We start from the raw sequence: 23,671 nt of genomic DNA on the forward strand, positions 1-23,671 counted from the left end.
CCAGAAATAATTATTGGGTTGGGAAATCACGTGTGTCTTCCAGATTTTTAGGTAAGTGGAAGAGAGAAAAGGGATAGCATTTTTGCTGTCTATCTTTTTTCTTCTTGAATTAGAGAGAAAAAAAGAAATAAAAATGGCCCTCTTCAGCGGTGAGTACTTACCTATAAAGTAGGATTCCTACTTTGACATCTAGGACCTGTAAGATGATCTGATGCTAATTCTTTGCCACTTTCACCAACTGGGATCCCCCAATGCCTATAGTCAATATAATATATTGACTATATAATATACTATGTTGACTATATATGTTTTATCATATACTGTTACATGGTTATGAAATATATACATATGCCTTGAATTCTTCACACAGATATAAATATATGGTATTTTTACTTTAAATTCTTTAGCTGGTATTTCTAATTATTAGTAACCTGCTACATTAGCTTTTTCTTTCTTTCTTTCCTTTTTTTCTTCCTAGCATTTTCAGTTGGTTGTTATTCATCTATATAAATAAATTAAATTAAATACTGGCAAGATGAGCCACCCACTTTAGCTCGAGCAATAAGTCAACCTTTGCACTAAATTCCTAATGCTGCAAAAGAACTGGCTGTGGGCAGAGCTGAGAAAGAAGGCATGGCACGCACAGAAGTCCTAATAAAGGAAAACTGGCTGGATTTAACCACTGTGGTCGCGTTGATTCTGAGTTAAGGTGACTCTGTGTAATGTGGTTGAAGCTATCACTCTTCATGGGGACAGATAGCATCTTTCTCTTATGGAGTGGCTGATAAGTTTGAACTTCCAGCCTTAGAGTGAGCAATTCAACACTTGCCCAAGCGCACCCCAGCACACACACCTGGGATCCTTGGGTGGGTTAAAGGAAGAAGAAAGGAAGGCAGTGAGATGGAGCATGCTAAAGCAGATTGAGCACGGAGGCAAGGTTTTACCTATGGTCTGTCGAACCCTGTGGCTACCACTTGTCTTTTACTTTGCCATATGGTGGTGGCTTGTGTATTGCTGGATGCTAGAAGCTTTATTTCAATGGCCAGCAAGGTCAACTAAAGTGGACAGATTTCAGCAGGACTTCCAAACTAAGAATAGACTGCTAAGGACAAGTCTGTCCCCTTCAAAGGAATTAGCCACTAACAATCCCATGGGTAACAAGGGTATTTGAATGTATGCATCCTAACAAATTGTGGATAATAATGAGAATTCCAGGATCTCAACTATTGAAACCAAAGATGGATGAATAAATAACCAGAATAAGAGTTCCTGTGGTGGGGGAGTGGTGTGGTGTGTTGGGGAGCTAATATCAAGGAGTACAAGTTTCAAAACTGATCGTGGTATCGGTTGCGCAATACTGATATGATTGAACTATGGAATGGTATGGTGTCTTGATTAGGTCCTAATAAAATGGTTTGAAAGAAAAAAAAAGGATAGTAACTTTAGAGGGAGAAAGTGAGTTTATCTTAATGAGGGAGGAAGAATTCCGAAATGGAAAATGCGATCTGAGGATTGAATAACTTGAGGAACGTAATCAACGTCACTGAAAAGTACATGTAGAAATGGGTGGAGTTGGTGTATGTGCTACTTGTATATTGCCAACAAAAACAAGAAAAAATTGATTGAAGTGTTCTGCAATAGAGAACTTAAAACATTGCTTTCATGGTGTCATTAAGTACTTAAGTCTTTCGATGTGAATGACAAAACAAACACAAAAATAAGGGAATTCCAGAGCATTCATTACGCACCTGTGCAACCGGTACCTAAACCAAACAGCAGCTGTTTGAACAGCACGGGGCATACTGCATGGCGTGAAATCAGGAAAAAATGGGTCCAGGGTTGTGTCCTTTCCTCATACTGACTCAATCTATGTGTTGAACAAATAATCTGAGATGTTGAACTATATGAAGACTGGGGGAAGACTCATGAACTATCTATAATAGTCAAATGACATAACCTTGTTAAAAGTGAAGCGATCACACAAGCTGGTGTGCTTCTTCCATGTGGACTTTGTTGCTTCTCAGCTAGATGGCCACTTGTTTACCTTCAAGCCGTTAAGACCCCAGACGCTATGTCTTTTGATAGCCTGGCACCAGCAGCTTTCTTCACCACATTGCTCATGTACCCGCTTTTTCTTCAGCAATCATGTCGGAAGGGTGAGCATCATGGAATGCCAGTTTAATAGAATAAAGTGTTCTTGCCTTGATGGAGTACTTGAGTAGAGGCCCAATGTGCATCGGCTACCTTAATACTAAACCTATAAATATATGCACATAGATCTATTTCCCCATCATACATAAATATATTTACCTATGCACTTGGCTGTATTTAGACCTCTATAAATGCCCTTTGGCATCTAGCTATCAGGCATCAAAGAACAAAATATCATATCATTGTGAATGAGGGAAAGTGCAGAGTAGAGACCCAAAGCCCATCTGTAGGCAACTGAACATCCCCTCACAGAAAGATAACAGGGAGGAGACAAGTCAGTCAAAGTGCAATATAGCACCAATGAAACACAATTTTCCTGTAGTTCTTCAATGCCCCCCTCCACACCACCCCACTATCATGATCCCAATTTACCTTACAAATCTGGCTAGACCAGAGGATGTACACTGGTACAGATAGGAGCTGGAAACACAGGGAATCCAGGACAGATAAGCCCCTAAGGACCAATAACGAGGTCAGTGATACCAGAAGAGTAAGCAGAAGGTGGGGGGGAAAGGGGGAACCAATCACAATGATCTACATATAACCCCTCCCTGTGGTACAGACAGCAGAAAAGTGGGTGAAGGGAGACATTGAACAGTGTAAGACATGAAAAAAATAGTAATAGTTTATAAATTATCAAGGGTTCAGGAGGGAGGAAGGAAAGGTAGGGGGAGGGGGAAATGAGGAGCTGATAACAAGGGCTCAAGTAGAAAGCAAATGTTTTGAGAATGATGATGGTAACAAATGTACAAATGTGCTTGACGCAATGGATGGATGTATGGATTGGGATAAGAGTTGTACGAGCCCCCGATAAAATGATTTTTTTAAGTGAAGAGGACTTTAAGTAGTTACTGATGAACATCAAAAGGTACAGCCTTGAATATGGATTACATTTCAGTAGAAAGAAAGCCTAATCTTCACAAATGGCTCAGTAAACACCAGCAGTATAAAGTGAGAACAGAGCTAGATTGTTAAGAATTACATCTTACTTGGACCTACCTTCAACACCCATGGGAGCAGCAATCTAGAATTCAAAGGATTCCTTGCAGTTGACTAATCTGCTGCAAAAGGCCCGATACTGTGTTAAAAAGCAAAGATTCCACTAGGAAGGTGCCAGGACCCAAGCCAGGGATTTTCAGTGCCTGCATTTGCATTTGAGAAGCCTGGTGGTGGAATGGTGATGCACTGGGCTCAGGTCCACCAGGTCCACAATTAGAAACCACCAGCTTCTCCTTAGGAGAAAGAGGGGCCTTTCTACTCTGGTAAAGTCTCAGAATTCACAGTCAGCCCTGTAGGTTCAAGGTGAGTCTATTGCCCTGCCATTTAGGCCTCTCTTATAGGCTCACTGTGATTCAGCATTGACTCAATCACAGTTTGATTTGGGGACTGTTTGTTGTATTTTTGTTTTTGTTTTGATTTTTATCTCTTTTTTGGTGGGGGGGTTGCATATACATTCAGAAGCTGGACAATGAAGACCAAAGAAGAATGGCTGCTTTTGAGTTATGGTACTGGTGGATTATTCTAAATATGGAATGGATTGTCAGAAGATTGAACAGATCGGTGTTGACAGAAACAGGAGCAGATGTTCCTTCGAAGGGAGGATGGTGAGACTTCATCGAAGTACTTTGAGCAAGTCAACAGGAAAGACTGATCAGCCCCTGGAGAAAAGGACATCAGGCTTGTCAGGAAAAGGTGGAAGCCTAATGGGTGTGTTGACACAGTAGATCCGCCAGTGAACCAAACATGGGAAGGTGCATGAGAATGGCACACAAGTGCCACTGTTTCCTTCCATTGCACATAGGAGCCAACTGGGAGACAACTAAGAATCAGAAGTACAAACATAGTCATCATGGAAACCAGTAGGTGAAGTCCCCCAGAAAGAAGTAGCTCAAAGAGGCCCCAAGGACTTTATGTCCAACGAAAAGCAAGCCTGGTATGGAGTGCATCGGTCAGGAAAGCAAACCCCACTCATACAGAGAAGTGAGGGGGCCCTGCAAATGCCCTTCTGGATCGGTGGACAGCAAGTTATAAACAACTGACTGATGGAAAATTCATCCTTGCCCTTTAATGCTAGATAAATCCACCCTCCCTTTGAAGCACTACCAAATTCTTCATTACAACTCCCGTAACTTATTTCATGTGCAGCTTTTATATCATTGAACCCAACTCAAACTCACTGCCAGCAAGCCCATCATGACTCACAGTGACCTTCCAGGATGGTGGACAGGAGCTCCATAGAGGTCTCAAGATTGGGTGGAGACCACCCTCCATGTGCCTGCAGAACACGTCGTGGATTCGAAGCATCAACCTCGAGGTTAGCAGTCCAGTGCTTAACCACTGCCCCTACAGCTCCTGTTATATACTACAAAATCTAAATCAGTCGACCTACTTGTCCCAACTTACCTACGCATGGGCCTTAAAGATCCAGTTAGGAGCTGATGTCTTTTATATTGCCTAAGGACTTCCTGTCGTATGTTATCAGGTACAGACTCTTGTATCCCTCCCTAGGAAAACCTACCTCCGCCAAACAGAAAAATAAAGAATTCAGAAATGAAGACTGCTTCTCAGTACACTTGGGCATAGTGAGTAGTGTACAGGTTGTGTCATTTTTTCAGAAAATTTAGGCTCCAGATATTTAGGCAGCCATATTGTCTTCCAGACTCTTGAGGATGACAGGAGGGAACCCTGAAGGACTAAATGCAATGGAACCACCATGAGTGTGCTACCTGAGGGCTGCTGTGCTCTTAAATAAGCCCAGTTCTCTAACCCCAAATCTGCCGGCGTCTGCATCTGTAGGATGACTGATAGAAATTCCGTGTCTGGGAGAAATGCTGGAGGTTATTTGGTGCTAATTTTTCATTTTACAAATGAATTGAATAAGGCCTTGAGAGGTGAGCTGTTAAAGGTCACACAACTGCTTTCAGGTAACGTCCCTGATGATATTGGAAGCATTCTTGTCGCAGACCGATATTATGTATGGGGAACTTTCCATAGGAAATGAAATTGATTTTGCAGGTGCCCTCTGTATGTCTTGTAGCCATGTCTGTTGCTCAAAGGAGTCTGTTTTAAAGGTTAAGAGTTCAGGTAGATTCTACCAGGACTGGAGTCCTAGCCGCTGGGCTTTCATACAACCTCAGGCTAGTTCCTTAACCTCTTTCAACTCATTCACCTTATATGTAAACTTGAAGGATCAAGTGTATTACCAAATACAGTTATTACACCTGTAAAACCTTGGCTTAGTTCCTGACTCCTAGAACATTCACAGTACAACTTAGCAATCTTTACATTAATTTTGATATTGTTCTACCCACTTGCCTCTGTCTCTCAGCATCCAGGATGAAGCACGAACACCAAATTCCAAGGATTGTGTTCTGGCAAATAGTGTCCTCAAACTAGCCGGCACTGGATGAGCGGGAGTGGAAGTAAGAAAGAGGCTAGAACATGCAAAGATTCTCTTTATTCCCACGACCAGAGCCATATTCTGAAATGTGGAAATGGATAAAGAATTTTTAGTATATTTTCCATCTTTTGCTCTGTGAAGTATGCAGAACTTCTAATATAGTGTAAGAAAGATCAAGAGGAAGGTTGTGTACCCCTGGATGTCTGAAGTGATAGTGGTGCTACTTACTTCATAGGGCTAAGAAGAAATGAGGCGTTAACTTGTGTAACGGGCTATGGGCAGACATGCTGTTAGCTCTGTTTTGTTGACCAACTCCTTGATGTGCTCCTACTATACCAGGAGCTCAGAGCACGGTCACTCTGAACATGGAGAGATGAAGCCACCAACTTGGAAGCCACCAACTTAAAAGAAAGATTGGGAGCTTTTCAAAGAAAAGGAAGAGGGCTGGATATGGAACTCTGTGATACTTCGTCCAGAGATTTACCCAGAGTTCCAGGAGCTAGGATTTGTCCTGAGTTCTAGAGATTTGCCCTGAGTTCCAGGAGCTAGGAGTGGTTATGTTTTAGTGAGTGTGGAATATAGTTAGACTGAATCTTGTAACAATCCAAAGAAAATGAAGATAGTTGAGGAGGGAGTAACATGCGTTTGGCAATTTTTAACCAATTCATGTGATGCATGAAGATTAGGATGGAGAATGCAATCAGTTTGGAGAACAGAACATTCAGTAGTCTAAGCTTTGTGTGTGCTGAGGTCCTTGGCTGAAATGGTTAAATGGTTGGGAGTTGGGGGGAAACACACACACACACACACACACACACACACAATGTATACAAGTGTATAAAGAAAGACCCAAAAGATGACTTTTCAGTCAGGGTGTGATGTAGCACTGATAAAAAATACAGCTTTCTTCCAGTTCCTAAATGCTTCCTCCCCTCTTCCCCCCATCATGATCTGAATTCTACCTTGCAAGTCTGCATAGAGCAGAGGTTGTACACTGGTGCTGATAGGAGTTGGAGGCACAGGGAATCCAGGGCAGATGATACCTCAGGACCAGGGGTGTGAGGGGCGATACTGGGAGGGTAGAGGGTGAGTGGGTTGGAAAGAGAGAACCGATTACAAGGATCTACATGTGACCTCCTCCCTGGGGGACGGACAACAGAAAAGGGGGTGAAGGGAGACGTCGGACAGGGCAAGAAATGACAAAATAATAATTTATAAATTATCAAGGGCTCATGAGGGAGGGGGTCGCAGGGAGGGAGGGGGAAAAAGAGGACCTGATGCAAAGGGCTTAAGTGGAGAGCAAATGCTTTGAAAAGGATGAGGGCAAAGAATGTACAGATGTGCTTTATACAGTTGATGTATTTACATGTATGGATTGTGATAAGTTGTATGAGTCCCTAATAAAATGTTTTAAAAAAAGATGACTTTCTACAATGGGGGTGGGAGAAGCATGGAAAATATCAAATTTGCCAGTCTCAATGGTAGAAAGAGTGTATCATAGAGAAATATGTAAGTTCAGAGGCACAGATGGTTAAGGGGAAAGATAATCTGTTCTTTCCAGATCATTTGCATTCCATCCAACAATAAAATAGCTCTGTGGAAGCTGGAAAGGGGAAGGTCAATGCCAAAAGTGTAGAACTGATACTGAATCCAATATAGGTGAGGGTGAAAGAATGGAAAATCCCAGGGATAAAGAGTGGCCAGATTAGAGCAGGGTCACATGTGAACAAGTAAAGACTGTCTCCTGCCACCAGGGTTCAGAGTGTTGGGGTGGAAGCAGACTCAACAGACAAAGAGGAACCTGGTGATTGAATAACAGTTGGGACTCCTTTGGGTTTTCTTCTTTTTGTTTTCTTGCAGTCACAAAGCTGAAGTAGACTTTTAAGACATTTTATTGATGAGAGAATTCCAAACCCAACCAAACCCATTACCATCTACCTAGATCCTGACTCATCTCTACCTTCTAGGAGAGAAGGCTGTAATCTTTACAGAAGTAGCCAGCCTTTTCTGTTTTTCTCACAAAGGGAAGGAAGAATTGAACTGCTGTCCTTCCAGATAACAGCCGAAGACCTAACCTCTGCACCACTAGGGTTCCTCAGGATAAAGTAATTAGGAGGCCGAAAATCTGAGTTACACAGCTTCCAATCAGACAGCTTCCGAGTTATAACTCTTGTCAAAGCTGCTTCCGTGTGAAATGCTGTCTCCCAGCTCACACTGTCTCTCATTGGGCATGACCTGATTTGTAACAGTTTGCATATAAACATGCTCTAAAGCGCAGGAGTACGACAGGGCACTGGGCCAGGAGTCTGGAGTAAGTGTGCATGGGCAAAAGCATGGTTTTACTCAGACTGCCTTAAAAGGGAGCCTTTAACACACACGCGCGCACGCTGGTATTGGAACTTGACCTGTTTTCTCTGTTCTTAATTTGTATTTCCTTTTACTTACCTAATTTTGCAAGTCTGAGAACATGAAGTCAGAAATTTATGCTTAAGATCCTTACCTCTGTACTCATACTAATCAAGTCATTATCTCCATGTTTATCGTTCCCTGTCAAAATGATGTCGAGGTTAGGATATTCTTTTATATGAAGACCTTTAAAGCTCCGCCACATAGACAGCCAGATGATTGACAAATTGTTAAAATGATTGGACAATGCGTAGAAGTGATGTTCACGTACAAACATTTTGAGCAATTTAATAAAGTTTTATTGAAAGCATAGCCAATTGAGACCCTCATCTTTTTACAAATTCTTCATAAAGTCATGGAAATCTTAATACCTTTCTAATTTTCTTTGGGAAATAAATAACATCAAACTTGCCCAAGGAAAGAAACTAAGAGAAAGCATTTAACATAAGCCAGATCATTCATACTTAGTAGAAAAAATATAACAATCACACAGAAGCATTTTAAAATTGCGCCTATAAAATTCTCTCTTCTAGGAGGCTAGAAAGTTCTTCAAAACTGGTGTTGAGATCATCTTACCCAAAGAATGACTTGGTCAAAACAGAGCCTGGAAACCCTGAGGATTAGAAGGGAGGGGATGGCAAGATTCAGGGACTTCGTTTTAATGGCTCTTTGTCTTCCGAGATTTCCACTAAGCTTGCGCCCGTTCCCATAGGATCATGGTCCGATGGTTCTTATGTGTAGTTTATCATTTGTCACAGAGAACGGCCTTTATTTATGTCTGGGATGGCTTCCATTTACAGGTTGCAAACATCCATTCTGAAAGTAGTATCAATTGGCCAAGTTTGTTTGCTGAAACACTTTTTGGTTTTGCACTGGTGTGTCCAAAGTTCAAGTAACACCTGAGTTAGCATAAGGGAGTCCCAATCACAGGGCCCTGAAGGGGAGCAGTCAACAATATCAAACCATTCAATGCCACACAGAGGCCCCTCGGAAGAATTACCTGGGTAGCAGAGGGGCTATGCATTGGGCTGCAATCTATCTGTAAGGTCAGAAAATTGAAACCACCATCTGCTCTGTGAGAGAAAGATGAGGCTTTCTTCTCCCATAACCAGACACAGTCTCAGAAACTCATAGGGGGTAGTTCTACCTTCTCCTATACGGTCCCTTTGAGTTGGCATCAATTCAAGGGCAGTGAATTAGTAAGTTCATATCTACTTCCAAGGTAAACCACTAAACCTCTGTGGGATGCAGTTCTATTGTGATGCACCCATGAGAAAGAGTCAACCATACCTCACCGGTTTTTTTGGTTTGTTTTCATAAATTATTAAAATCCTCTCATAATTTTGTATCTTCTAGCGTCTGTACTCTTTAGCTGTCTCAAAGCCTCCTTTCTGGAATGCAGAAGCCTGCCACCATCCTCTCTGGCCTTGGTTAATTCCTAGTTCTAGTTTCTTCTCTGGACAGGATACCTGATCTCTTCCTCGTTCTCCTTCCATTCATTTGCGATTCTATTTTCATCATATGAAAGTATGCATACACTGTTCAGGTGTCAAATACAATAGACATTCTTTTAACTGGTGTCCGCTTAAATGGTTTACCTGATTACGGGACCCTTTCCATACCCTCCATGTAACCAGCTACCCAAAAAGCCACACAAAGACTTCAGACACCATCTGTGCAGGGATGTGTAACCCAAGAATGAATTGTGTTTATTCCCAACCTGCAGCACCAGTTGTACTTGTTCATGTAATTATTTTATTCAATTACAAATTACATAAAGTCAGGGCATAAAAGGCAACTTCAAATGGTCCAAGGAAAATGTCCATTGGCTTCTACTTCCATGTTTTCACAAAACTTTTGATGCCCTTCATTAGCACTGATGAGCTCTTGAAATGGGACCTTTCTCCCTTTGTCATTTTACTTTATTCTGTCATTTTTGTTTCCTGGACTAGTGCAGGCTTAGCCTATTAAACTTTGGGAGCCAGCATCATAAAGAGTATATAGTCTTGAACTTTGAGGAAAATTCAATTTTTTCTAAGAAAAATTTGAAGCTCACCTTAAAAAGAACTGGTGTTTCTATGAAAGTATTTCAGAAAGCCTCAGGCACATTGAGTCATAAAAATAATTCTATAGTTTTCTGCGTGTGAACGATGATGTTGTTAGACTTTAGAAAGTCTAAATTGATTATACTTTGTAAGTTCTCATTTTACAGAAACTGAAATTTGGAAGCATATATGATGATTAAGGACGTGTGAAAGTCCCAAACTGGAGAGATGGCGCTGTATGCCACTTGCAAAATCTAGGGAAATTCCCCCGGGATTCTTATGATACTTATTGACTTAGATAGGGTTCACATAATGCACTTAACAAAGTAGCTGGTATGTCATAAGAACTCAATAGGTCTTACTTTTATTACTTATTTAGTAATTCTCTGTTCATATCATTTTAGATGGGCATCATTTTAGATGGAATAAATAAAAATGACAATGATAGACCAACTCACCGGTGTACCTACGTGGAAAATTGGGCGGGTAATAGGAATCGCTTATCTACAAAGTTTGGCTATGGGGAAAGTGTCGTTATTGAGATTCAGAGTTTAGCAAACCAAATTTAATCCTATTTCAATTTTGATAGCAATTGCCACATGGCATTAGGAGCTACCCAGCCTTTGCTTAACGTTGTATTTTCTCTGAGATAAAAATGATAGATAATAAGCAATTTACCCAATTTATCAAATAGCCAGGTAGTTACTGTAAAACCAGGTACTTGATGGCTTCGTGTGTGCTCTCTCCCTGCACTATGTAAGCTGTCCCTGGCCTAGAATGCTAGTCATGCTATGTGAGGTTCTCCAAATCACATAAGGACCAGTGAAACACTGATTTGACTTAATTTTTTTAGAAAAAAATGAATTTTCCTCAAAGTACAAGACTTATACTATGTTTATGATGCTTGCTCCCAAATTTCAATAGGTTAAGCCTGCATTAGCCCAGGAAACAAAAATGGCTCTTAATAAAGTAATATGACAAAGGGAGAAAGATCCCGTTTCATGAGCTCATCAGTGCCATTAAATTAAGCCTTTCATACTGTAATCAATCTTAGGAGCACACTAGAAGAACATGTACTGAATGTGTGGCTTAAACTCTTATGAATTGTAGATACTGGCCGAACTCAATTAATCTCTGCTATGAGAGGCCAACCTTATTGCTGACATTTAAAGTTATTTTTGCAGGTGACCATAGGAAAGCACTGAGAATGATTTAATATATGATAATATGGCAAAACAAGTTGGTCTATATTGACCTTAAGAAGATACTATTGTGTACTTTAAAGCACTATAGATTCTGTTTCGGGAAGGTGGTAAAGAACATTTTTCTTTAGGAGACAATCCAAACAAGCAGAATCAAATTTTATTGACTTTCTTTAACCAGATCCTTCAAGAAATGTTTTTTGAAAAATTCAGTATAATTTGAAACATATTTATGTATGACACTAAACAGGTTTGTGAAAGTTATAAAAAGGAGTAAGACATCTGTTGAACAGGTTGACAGCACAGTGTGGGAGATGTGTGTTCCCAGAACAAATGCGTTTCAGTCTCTTATGTGTGGAGAGTCCAACTCGACCAGGAAAGAGCACCTGATACCTGAGTGTGATCTCCTGTTGGGTTCTCAAGACCTTTGGAAAACTGAACATGGACAAGCATGTGTATCCTTTATACTAAAGACCTCAAGCAGGTGGGAGAAAGACCCCATCATGGCTAGAGTTTATAGGAAATGACTTGAGCATTATCACCTAGCTACTTTAAAATCATTACCTGATGGAAAGAACTCCTCACACATTAAATAAAATTTTTAATTGGGCTATTCTAAGAAATGCAGAAACAATCACATGTGACAAGTTGAATAAACGTTTTTCCACAATTTAATATCAGCCAAGTAAAGGAGAATTCACTAGATGAAACCAGTTTTGAGCACATGGAAATTTGGGATTCTAAACAATAGTCTCATCACTTAATCATGAAAGCATTACTTAATCATGATATTGTAACATGGGTGAACACTTAAGGATAGATTTTCAATTACATCATGGTTGGGCAGATTACATAACAAGCTGTAACTCTTGGGGAATCAGTTGTATTCTAAGACCTATAAATTAATTATGGCAGGTACAAATAATGTAAAACATAAATATCTCATCAAAAATATAGAAATAACTAAGTCAATTAAAGCTTCTGATACTTTAAACCAGAAAATTCATAACAATGAAATTCGAAATGCCCTGGGGAGGATAGCTATAAAGATAGATACACACACACACACACACACCCCACACACACTAAATTATCCTAAAGTTAAAATAGTGTCTAACTAACAAAGATATAAACCAGTATGTTTAGTGCAAAAGAAACAAATTTTAATTTTTTTTTCAATTTAAAAATACTAAATTAAACACATTTTAACTGAAAAGAGCAAGAGATAGTATATTTCTGTTTCCAAATGGGTACATAAGCAAATGTGATGAAGGAGCCTGATGGTGCCCGGCTATTAAAAGATATAGTGTCTGGGGTCTTAAAGGCTTGAAGTTAAACAAGTGGACATCCAGCAGGAAAGGAACAAAGCCCACATGGAAGGAGAAACTACCCTGTGTGATCATGGGGTGTCGACAGGAATAGGTATCAAAGGTTCGAAAACACACAATGAAATTGACACGAAGAATCATAGACAAAGTGGAGACCCCAAATCCACCTGTAAGATAACTGGATGGTCTCTCACAGAGGGGTTACACATAGAAGGGAAGATAAATCCAGGATGCAGTGTAGTGTGGATAAAACACAAAATTATCCTCTAGTTCTTTAATATTTCCTCCCCTTACTATTATGGTCTTAGTTTTACCACATTGATCTTGTTAGACCTGCGTATGTTCATTTGTATAATTAAGATGGTTTGGTACATGAAATCCAAGATAGATAAACCCTTCAAAAAACAGTAATGGGAGTAACAGTTCCCTGGTGGTACAGGAAGAGAGGGGGTGGGGTGGGGGCTGATAGCAATAATGACTATATAACCCCACTTGAGGGGAATGAGTAACAGAATTGTAGGTGAACATTGGATGGGGTATGAGATGGCAAAAAAAATAAGGGTTTCTGGGGTGGTAAGAAAGAGAGGGAGGGGATCAAGGGGAGCTAATATCAAAGAATTCAAGAAGAAAGAAAATGTTTTGAAAACGATGATGGCAACTGTACAACTAAGCTTGATTTAATTGAATTATAGATTGTTATAATATCTTTAAAAGCTCCCAATAAAATGACTTAAAATAGCATTTCTGTCTATTAGAGCTAGGAAAACCATGTATGAGTCACATGAACAGTAAGTTATTTAAATGCAGCAGGCTAGCAAGACAGAGAATCAATTCTACCATCTCTTCAGCTTTACCATTCTTAAGTATGTGCTCTTGCTTTTAATCAATTTACTTTGAATGAGATAGTTTAAAAAGAAAAGCAACATGGCAGAAGCAACATCGTTTTGTATATGGATGCAAGCAGACCAATCATTGTGAACATGCTGATAGACCAAGCAATGTTTTATTCTGTTACATATGAGCCAGGGCCCTCGAACAACACGAATATGATATCACATGCAATTGTGCAGCACCTGGACAATGTGTACTGTATAAGGACTATTGTGCAGCATAATCTAAAGAAAACAAACTACCACTGAGTCTATTCCAATTCCTACTGACTCTACAAGGTTTCTGAGACGGCAAATCTTTATAAGAGCAAACAGCCTCGTCGCTCTCCTGCAGAGTGGCTTGTGAGTTTAGATCACCAAACTAGCCATCAACAGCCTGCTGCCTGACCCACAGTGCCACCAAGGTATATTATTAGCCATTTAATTGCCATCTTTACTGGGTCTAGAATCGTTCTTGCAATGAGCTGACACTGTCTCTCTCTGTATTGATGAGTAAACAAGAAGAAATATGCCATGTGCCTTTTGGTCGACTTCATCTGGCATAAAGAGACCTTTCCAGCATAAAAAGGAAAAATGTGTGGGTCAAGGAAATCCCTAAGTTTTCTTTCTGAGACCTCCTCACTAAGAATAAACCACCATTAAAACCACCATCATAGAGTCGATTTTAACTCTATACAGGACTTTCAAAACTATAAACCTTCAAGAGAGCTGACAGCATCACCTCTCTTTTGTGGAATGGTGGTGAGTTTGAACCCCTGACCTTGTGGTTGGCAGCCCATTTCCTAGCCCACAGTGCACCAGGGCTCTTTAAACTGCTATTCATTCTGAATTATTTATCTATGGGATGTAACAAATCTGAGAATTCAGTTTTTTAATCTTCCAAGCTTCTGGAAGTAAAGTTTCCTTCCGATGGCCACTGAATATTCAAATTCAGGAGGTGCACATGACATATCTATCCCAAGTATCAATATTTATATCATTTTATTGGGGCTCGTACAATTCTTATCACAATCCGTACATCCATCCATTGTGTCAAGCACATTGGTACATTTGTTGCCATCATCATTCTCAAAGCATTTGCTTTCTACTTGAGCCCTTAATATCAGCTCCTCATTCTCCTCCTCCCTCCCCACTCCCCCTTCCCTAACGAACCCCTGATAGCTTATAAATTATTATTATTTTATCATATCTTACACTGTCCAATGTCTCCCTTCACCCACTTTTCTGTTGTCCATCCCCCCAGGGAGGAGGTTATATGTAGATCCTTGTAATCAGTTCCCCCTTTCTACCCCACCTTCCCTCCCCCTTCCAGGTACCACCACACTTACCACTGGTCCTGAACGGATTATCTGTCCTAGATTGCCTATGTTTCCGCTTCCTATCTGTACTAATGTACATCCTCTGGTCTAGCCAGATTTTTAAGGTAGAATTGGGATCATGATAGTGGCGGGGGGGGGGGTGGAGGAGGAAGCATTTAAGAAGTAGAAGAAAGTTGTATGTTTCATCATTGCTACCCTGAAACCTGACTGGCTCGTCTCCTCCCCACAACCCTTCTGTAAGGGGATGTCCAGTTGCCTACAGATGAGATTTGGGAGTCCACTCTACACTCACCCTTATTTATAATGAAATGTTTTTTTGTTCTTTGATGCTTGATACCTGATCCCTTCGACACCTCGTGGTCACACAGGCTGGTGTGCTACTTCCATGTGGGCTTTGATGCTTCTGAGCTAGATGGCTGCTTGTTTATCTTCAAGACTTTAAGATCCCGGATGCTATATCTTTTGATAGCCAGGCACCATCCGCTTTCTTCACCACGTTTGCTTATGCACACCTTTGTCTTCAGCGATTGTGTCGGGAAGGTGTGCATCACTGAATGCCAATTTAATAGAATAGCGTGTTCTTGCATTGAGTAAGTACTTGAGTGGAGGTCCAATGTCCATCTGCTACCTTAATACTAAACCTATAAATATATGCACATGGATCTATTTTCCCACCATCCTATATAAATATATTTATATATGTACATGCCTGTATTTAGACCTCTATAAATACCCTTTTTCTCCTAGTTCTTTCCTCTATTTCCTTTTATTTTCCACTTGTCCCACTATCATGCTCAGCCTACATTTGAGTTTCAGTAATTTCTCTCAGTTACATTGCCCTTGCCAGGCCTATCACGCCCTCCTTGCCACTAATTTTGGATCACTTGTTGCTCCCTTGTCCCTGGGTTGGTCAACACCACCTCCTTACCCCGCCATCCCCATCTCCCAAGTCCCCATGAAGCCCATTGGTCCCATTGTTTTTTCCTCCAGAGGGTTCTTCCAGCCTATCTTATCTAGATAGATCTGCAGAGATAACAATATGCACCCAAAAGAAACAAGGCATAGCAAGACAAAGCAACAAAAGAGAACACAAAGATGATGACAAAAAAGAAAACTGATGACGCATAAAAGAATAAATTAATGAAAAAAACACAAAAAGAAAAAGTTTTAAAGACTTACAAAAGAAAGAAAAACCTGTAAATAGATCAAGGTCTGTTTTTGACCTCTGGGAATGCCCTTCAGTAAAGTCCGATGGGATGCCACGCTCTGGCCCCAGAGTCTGTCCTTTGTACTCCCCCAGGAGCTCCCTGCTCTGTTCCCCCTTTTGCTCTGCCTCACGTCTTTAGTGTTTTGCCTTGGTGTCGCAGTGTCAGACCAGACCAATCCCAACACTGAGTCTCCAGTGTTGTCCCCCATAGGGCCATGGGTCAGTGAGGGGTGCATCGTGCCTCATAGTGGGACAGGACATATGGTCCACTCTGTGCATTGGCTGTTCAGAGCAGGGATATCATCCTCCAGACCTGGTGGGCCAGAATGTTCTCCACTCTCCCTTCCTCCCCCTTCATTTGCTCCCATGTGCTCTGATCAGACATGTCCCTCTCCTGGAGCCGCAGCTTCAGTGCCATCCTCTAAAGTAAGTTCTTCTGCGGGGAGGAGCAGTTGTCCATGTAGCTGGTATGGGGGCCAAACTCTCAGGCCCCAAGTATCAATTTTATTCAAAGATATGTATCACAACCACTCAATTTTACATTAATACAGAAATCTATGACGGTATATCGTTTTCAAATCTGCAAAGGAATAGCAAAGTTTCCAGGGAGATTTTCTTCTCTGTGGTGAACATTTTCGTGTTACAAGTCACCCAACCTCCCAGTGTCCTTCTCCATCTCCAATGAAGAATGACCGCAAAGATGTCCTCTTCTATGGCACAGTTTGAAGGAAATGCCAGTTTCCTAGTGAGGGTCATCAAATTTCTCTCCTCGCTAGCCCGGCATACAGGACACAGTATATTCTATTTCAAGACTCCCCAGCCCGATCATTGTCTTTGCTCTCAGGGGCTTGGAGTCTCTTTTGTGCAGAGTGTTTTTGGAAAGTCTCTGAATGTGATGGTAATGCATGAATTTCCTTTTGTTCCTCCCTGACTGGGAGCCATTAAATTATTTGCAGCCTGCACCAGAATCAGTAAGTAAATTCTAACTATCGTGGTGATGAGAGAGAGGCAAAACAACCTCGTAGTGTGTCACTTATAAATACCTCTTCTTAAGAACATTACTGTCCTCCAAAACGACAACACAGATGACAGAGTTGAGGTGTACAAAGTCCAAGGTTGGAGCAGAAGCAAGCAAACCCTGATCTTTGCCCTCAAGGTATTTACAAAGGCTTTGCAGATAGATATCACGTGCATCTAGCTTATGGAAAATCAATGTTTGTCTTATTTATAAAAGGTTATATTTATCTATTTTCAATTCTTAAATATGTAACACTTACTTTGTTCATTGGATCACATTCTTGATTTTTAAAAATTGTTTCCTCTAAGAAAAAAGTAAAACCGTATGAATTCAAATATTGTAGTAATACACAATTAATGACTATCACTAAAATGAAATTTACCTTTGAATTTTCTTCAAGGAGTAGATTGCCACGCAAAATAGAGGAACACCTGTAACCTATTTTTAAAAAATACATTATTTTCATGGCTTTGGCATACACAGTAGTCTTTAGGCAAAATGATTCGCTATAAAACAAAGATCCATGTCATTAAATAGATGTCTCCTTGGATAGATTTTATTGGCAAATCATAGTGTTGAAAGCAATAAAACTGTACTGTTTTCTATAAATTCTGACTTCTGTAATTCAAGCTGCCTTCTCCCTTCTCCTCCTCACCTCCCAAATGCTCTTATAGCAATTTAGAGAAGTTTATTATTATGTGATTTGAGATTAATTCCTATTATTAAGAATATATAAATATCAATTTTATATGCCTGATGTTTACCTGTAAACATTGGTCACCTATATATGACAGTAGTTTGTTTACTGTTTTAAAGAAAAGAACACTCTATTATTTCCTTTACAAGTATCTTTCATGATTCTACACAGCAGCTGTTTGCTTTTACTTTTCATTTAAACTCCATATTTTTCACGAAGCTGGCAAGATATATTCTTAGGATAATATGTAAAGTTTGATAGAGGAAAAATAATCTCTAAATCAGACCATGCCCTTCTTGTCGTGGAGTATGTTGAAAATCCGGAACAGTAACTAAAATATAATTCATGTATTTATTCTTTTTTTATTCATTTTCCAAGGAGTACTTAGCCTGAAGCCATGTGTATTACTTCAAGATATATAGAGATAAATAAAATGTTCCTCTCATCTCCATTGTGGTGGCAACCAATCAATGGAGACAGAGATGAAAGCAGATCATTTTTTCATGTGATAAATGATGTGTTCTGCTTACAATGTGCTTTGAGAACACAGAGAATATGCCATTAAATCTGGCTAGAAGAATTGGGAAAATATCTGTAGCGGATATAATCCTTTCCATTCTTACCCTTGGCTCACAACTCAGTCTATATCCAACTTCCTTTTCTGCTTGAGTTTTAGTTCTGCTCTAGCACAAAGAACAGCAAAGGAAAAAAAAGGTTTTCCCTCTCTTCTGAAATACAAAAACTGAATTTGAGGAGAGGAGTATGTCAAGATGGCAAACAAACAGTGAATGAAAGCAAGTACAGACAGATCTCAGAACTCTGACCGGTAGCTGAGGGATTGCAAAGTTGAGGTGAGTGCAGAAGTGAGGGAGAGGAGCAGTGGGAGAGCACAGACCTGGGAGAGAATCTACTGACTAACTTCAGGGACACTTACTCATTGGAGGCATTTTGGGGTGAAGCTAATTAAACCTCAAAAGAGGAGATACAAACAGGAAGCCAATCTGAAGATGTGGCACAAAGTGGGTGTGGGGGATCATGGACCATGCAATTGGGAGAGGAGAAAGGGAAGACCATATTGCTGCAGTGTGTCCTTGAATCATGCTAAGACCTGAGGCAGAGGGGCATCAGGACCAGGATGCACTGCAAGGGCAGCAGGGCTCGGGAAATACTTTAGACTGATGGGGACATCACAGAATAGCACAGCAACTGAACCTGTGCCAGGGCACCTATGAGGGAAAGACATAGAGAACCTCATCTTGACCATGGGAAAGCTGAATTCAATTATGACATCAGCATCTGTGACCAGCAAACCCCTGCACATGTATACTGAATTCCAAAGATGAGCACGCAGAACTCCTGGACCAGCACTTGGGGTGGGGGGTGGGGGGCCAAACACAGAGTGTCCTCTATCTAGGGTCCTCATGGGAATACAGCAAGCCTTTAGAGACCTTGTGGGGCTGAGTGATGCTGCTCCACTGGATTCCCAAGGCTGTAAGTCTTTATGGTGACAGACAGATGCCCATAGAGCAGATGGTGGGTGTGGGCCTCAGCCTCTATATGGCAGCCATGGGTTTTAACTTCTGTGCCACCAGAATATCTCCCAATAAGAAAACATTCCACACAAAAACAACAGAATATATATATATATATATAATTTCAAATCAAGATAACAAAATTACCCAAATTCAATCAAAAAGGGCAAAACAGAAAATCACAAGAGAAGAAAGACCAATCACATGCAAAGCGCAAAAAAGAGGAAGTTTTGTCCTGAACCAAACAGAAAACCAAGCCTGCCAATACAGGAAGCTAGATGAACCTCAATCAGAAGAGATGCAAAGAGAAACTAAAAGATCAACTCTGCACCAATAATCAACTCCCCCAAAATTCTTGAAGAATTGTGAAAGAAAAAATGCATGACATAACAAACGTCTGGTTAGAAACTGATAGCAATTAGACAATTCTACATGCTGCGATTGAAATATGGAATGATGTGATATGTACTAAATCCCAATGAATTTAAAAAGAAAATAGTGCAATTTCTCCTAAAAAACTTAGAAACCAGAAGCCAATGAAGTGACATATATAAAATACTGAATGAAACTTATTGCTAACCAATTATTTATCCTGCAAATTATCACTCAAAAACTCAATAAATACATTCTAAAACAAACAGGAGTCACCACCAAGCCAAGTCAATTTTTCAAGTAGTGCTTGGAAATTCAAATGCATTACATAAATACCCATATCTATACATGGTAAAGAAATGAAGGGGGAAGACACAGTGACAGCTGTAGGGCGGGCGGCGGCACCATCCCCGCTCCCCTTCGGCGGCGGGGCGCACCGCCAGCGGCCCTGAAGTGACCCATAAACATGTCTTGTGAGAGGAAAGGCCTCTGGGAGCTGCGATCAGAGCTCTACTTCTTCCTCATCGCTCGGTTCCTGGAAGATGGACCCTGTCAGCAGGCGGCTCAGGTGCTGATCCGCGAGGTGGCCGAGAAGGAGCTGCTGCCCGGCGCACCGACTGGACCAGGAAGGAGCATCCCCGGACCTACCAGAATCTGGTGAAGTATCATAGACACTTAGCACCTGATCACTTGCTGCAAATATGTCATCGACTTGGGCCTCTTCTTGAACAAGAAATTCCTCAAAGTGTTCCTGGAGTACAAACTTTATTAGGAGCTGGAAGACAGTCCTTGCTGCGCACAAATAAAAGCTGCAAGTATGTCGTTTGGAAAGGTTCAGCTCTGGCTGCAATGCATTGTGGAAGACCACCTGAGTCACCAAATAACTATGGCAGTCCACCCAGCATTGATACTTCATCCAGCCTGTTCTATTCAGACAGACCTGTGGAGACAATAACATGCACGAAAACAAGACAGAGGAAAACAAAGCAACAGTATACAACCAGACAACCAAACAACAGCAACAAACCACTGACAAAAAAAACAAAACACATCAAGAAAGAAAGGCTTGTAGTTGGTTCGGGGATCGTTTGTTGGCCCTTAGGAGTGTTTTCCAGTCTGTTGGGGCACCACGCCCTGGCCCCAAAGTCCACTTTCAGCATTCCCTGGGGACCTTGCCACCCCATTCCCTTGCTGTTACGCTGTACTCCCCCAGTGATTTGCCTCGGTGTGGTGGGATCAGGTCAGGTGCAATTCCCACACTGTGACTCCGGTGCTGTCCCCTGTATCGTCCTTGGTCACTGAGGGGCATCATGTCTCATGGTGGGGCCAGCCATGTTGTTCTCTCTGTGGACTGGCTGCTCTACTCAGGAACATCATCCTCACGGCCTGGTGGGCCAGGCTGTGCTCCACTCTCTCCTCCTCCCCCTTCATCTGCTCCCGTGTGCTCTGATCAGATATGTCCATCTCCCGGAGCTGCAGAGTCAATGTCGTCCTTTGGAACAAATTCTTCTTGGGGGAGGGGAAGGAATCCACTTAATTTTTGGTGCTGGGGCCAGCCTCCCAGACCTCTCCACTGGTTCCCTACTCCACGCTGGAATGTTGCACTCACACCTTGCGGCACTGGGTTGAAGTCTGGTCCCACTTTCCCTGTGGAGATATAAACAATACCCTCCCCTTGGGTGTGTTAGTGAAAGCAAATGTTTTGAGAATGATGATGGCAACAAATGTACAAAGGTGCTTGACACAATGGATATATGTATGGATTATGATAAGAGTTGTACCAGCCCCCAATAAAATGATTAAAAAAACAACAACAAAGAAATGAAGGGAAGGGGGAAGAGAAGAAGGAAGGAGTTAAAGGAAGCCCTAGAACTGTAACATATAGTTAAAGACAACATATATAATATTTTGAGGGAATAAACTCAGTAATGTAGTCCCTTCAACAATACAACACCAAGATACTAAGAACAAAATAAACTTTTGGATGTAGGTTGTATATTGATGTTAATGGCAACATGCCAACAGATATGAGGAAGGGAAGAACGTATCAAGAATAGGTTTATTATGTTGAGCTTTTGGTTAAACATTATTGCAATGGAAATTTTTGTAGTAAAATATATGTGGTAACCACTAAGAAATCACTAAGAAAACACATTCTAAAGAAAGATAATAAAAAGACTTGTCACCCAAAAAGCAACCAAGTAGAAACCAAACAAAATACAAAGAATATATGAAACAGTAAAGAGAAATCTAATGAGTTAGACATCTTATTTTCAGTAATAAACTTAAGGGTACACAATCAAAGACCCCAGGCAAAAGGCAGAAATTGACAGAATGGTTAAAACATATCCATCCTTTTGTTAGTTAAAAGTAATGGACCTAGAAATAAGAACTTAAACAGACTGACAATAAAAGAGAGCAAAAATAGGTCACTTAAGCACTAAACAAAAAAAGAGCAGAGGTGACCATTCTGCTATCAGACATGATAGACTTTAAATCAAAATCTGTTATCAGATGAAGGAAAATCCATAACAATGAAAAGGTTGATCCAGCAAGATGACATATAACTATAAATACATATATGCACCAAACAACAGGGCACCAAAACACATGAAACAAATACTCACAGGCAACTCCTGGATAATAGTAGGGGACCTCAGCATGCCCTTTTAATGATAGAGAGAGACCATATAAGAAGGTCACAAACAACATCAAGAACTTCACTAGTACCATAAACCAAATAGAGAATATTCACTAATGTCAGGACATACACATTTTTCTCCAGTGCCCCTGAATCATTTCCTGGAATAGACCATATGTCAGGACACAAAACAAATCCCAACAAATTTAAAAGATTAAAATCATACAAGCTTCTTCTGTGATCATACCAGTATGAAGTTAGAACTCAACAACATGAAAATTAAGAAAACGTACCATTAGGCGATAGCGGGCTGCTGGGTGGACAAAAGGCTGAAGTGACATCTTCTAGAAGTCTTGCTGGTTGCCTGGCAATCCTGGTGATACTGCTTCACGGAGCTCCCTGAGACCACAGGCAGCGGAGCGACATGCGCATCATCACAGACGAAAGCTGGAGAGAGTTGCTGGAAGAAGCGTGATGACACAGTGTCCATGGTGTCCTGCTTGTCAAAATCGTCAACCCGAATGGGAATGTTTTGCTGAATGGGGGCAAGATCTTCAGGTGAATGCTGCAAAAGTTGGTGTTACAGAGGAGCCAGAACTGAGTGAACGATGTACCATTGTAAATTTGGTGAATTTAGGTGTTGCCAGGCTCAAGAGCTTAAGAAAGACTTCATAAACTTTGTCAGTGAAAAAGAATAGAAGAGGATTGAACCTCTTTCCTCATAGTTTGGTCCTGGATCTACTCTGATGAGCACTGTTCCAGCTGTCTATACGGATCACTATTTGCCGTAACTATGTTGTGGAACATCTTGGCTGACTGGTGTGGGACTCATATACAGGTTTTGCTTTAGAAACTCTGTTTTCAGGACTGCTCTTAAGACTTTGCAGGATTATTTGTGGCAGATTGCCTTTGCCTTTCCAAAAGGCGCAGACCACAACCATACCCTTCAAAAATTATCACCAGAATCTTCTCAACCTTTGAAAAAAGTGGAGGAAAAACAAGAACCAGAGGAAGATGCTTCAGAAGAGGAAGGCGAAAGTAAAGAAGGCGCAAACAAGAACTCTCCACAGAACGCCACGAGACATCGTCCCGCAGGCCCCTGCCAGCTGCGGAGAAATCAGAGTTGATTTTTAGAAATATTTTAATATCATTTTGACAACGATGACCATCTCTTTTAGTTTGGAGCAAACTGTAACTTGACTTTATACTGCAGGATACAGAATAGATTGTCATTGGATTGAGCAATGTACCTTCAGAAAGTAAAAGTAGTACTGGGTACAGTGTTTGAAATATAGTCTATGACCAGCATGATGGTTTAAAGTTCACTTTAAACAATTTCTTGATCTTCTAAAAATGTGGTGTCAAACAGTGAAATGTGGGGTTTTGTTTACTGATAACTTGTC

The 23,671-nt window shown here is 40.9% G+C and overlaps 1 protein-coding gene and 1 pseudogene across 1 annotated transcript in view; both read left to right on the forward strand.

Moving 5' to 3' along the window:
- Nucleotides 1-23,671, forward strand: part of CHST9 (carbohydrate sulfotransferase 9) — a 273,234-nt gene that overhangs the window by 123,878 nt on the left and 125,685 nt on the right. The gene's annotated exons all lie outside the window — the stretch shown is intronic.
- On the forward strand, nucleotides 20,094-23,395 carry LOC142428033 (thioredoxin-related transmembrane protein 1 pseudogene; annotated as a pseudogene).

Source organism: Tenrec ecaudatus, chromosome 15 (assembly GCF_050624435.1).
Source record: "Tenrec ecaudatus isolate mTenEca1 chromosome 15, mTenEca1.hap1, whole genome shotgun sequence".
NCBI lineage: Eukaryota > Metazoa > Chordata > Mammalia > Afrosoricida > Tenrecidae > Tenrec > Tenrec ecaudatus.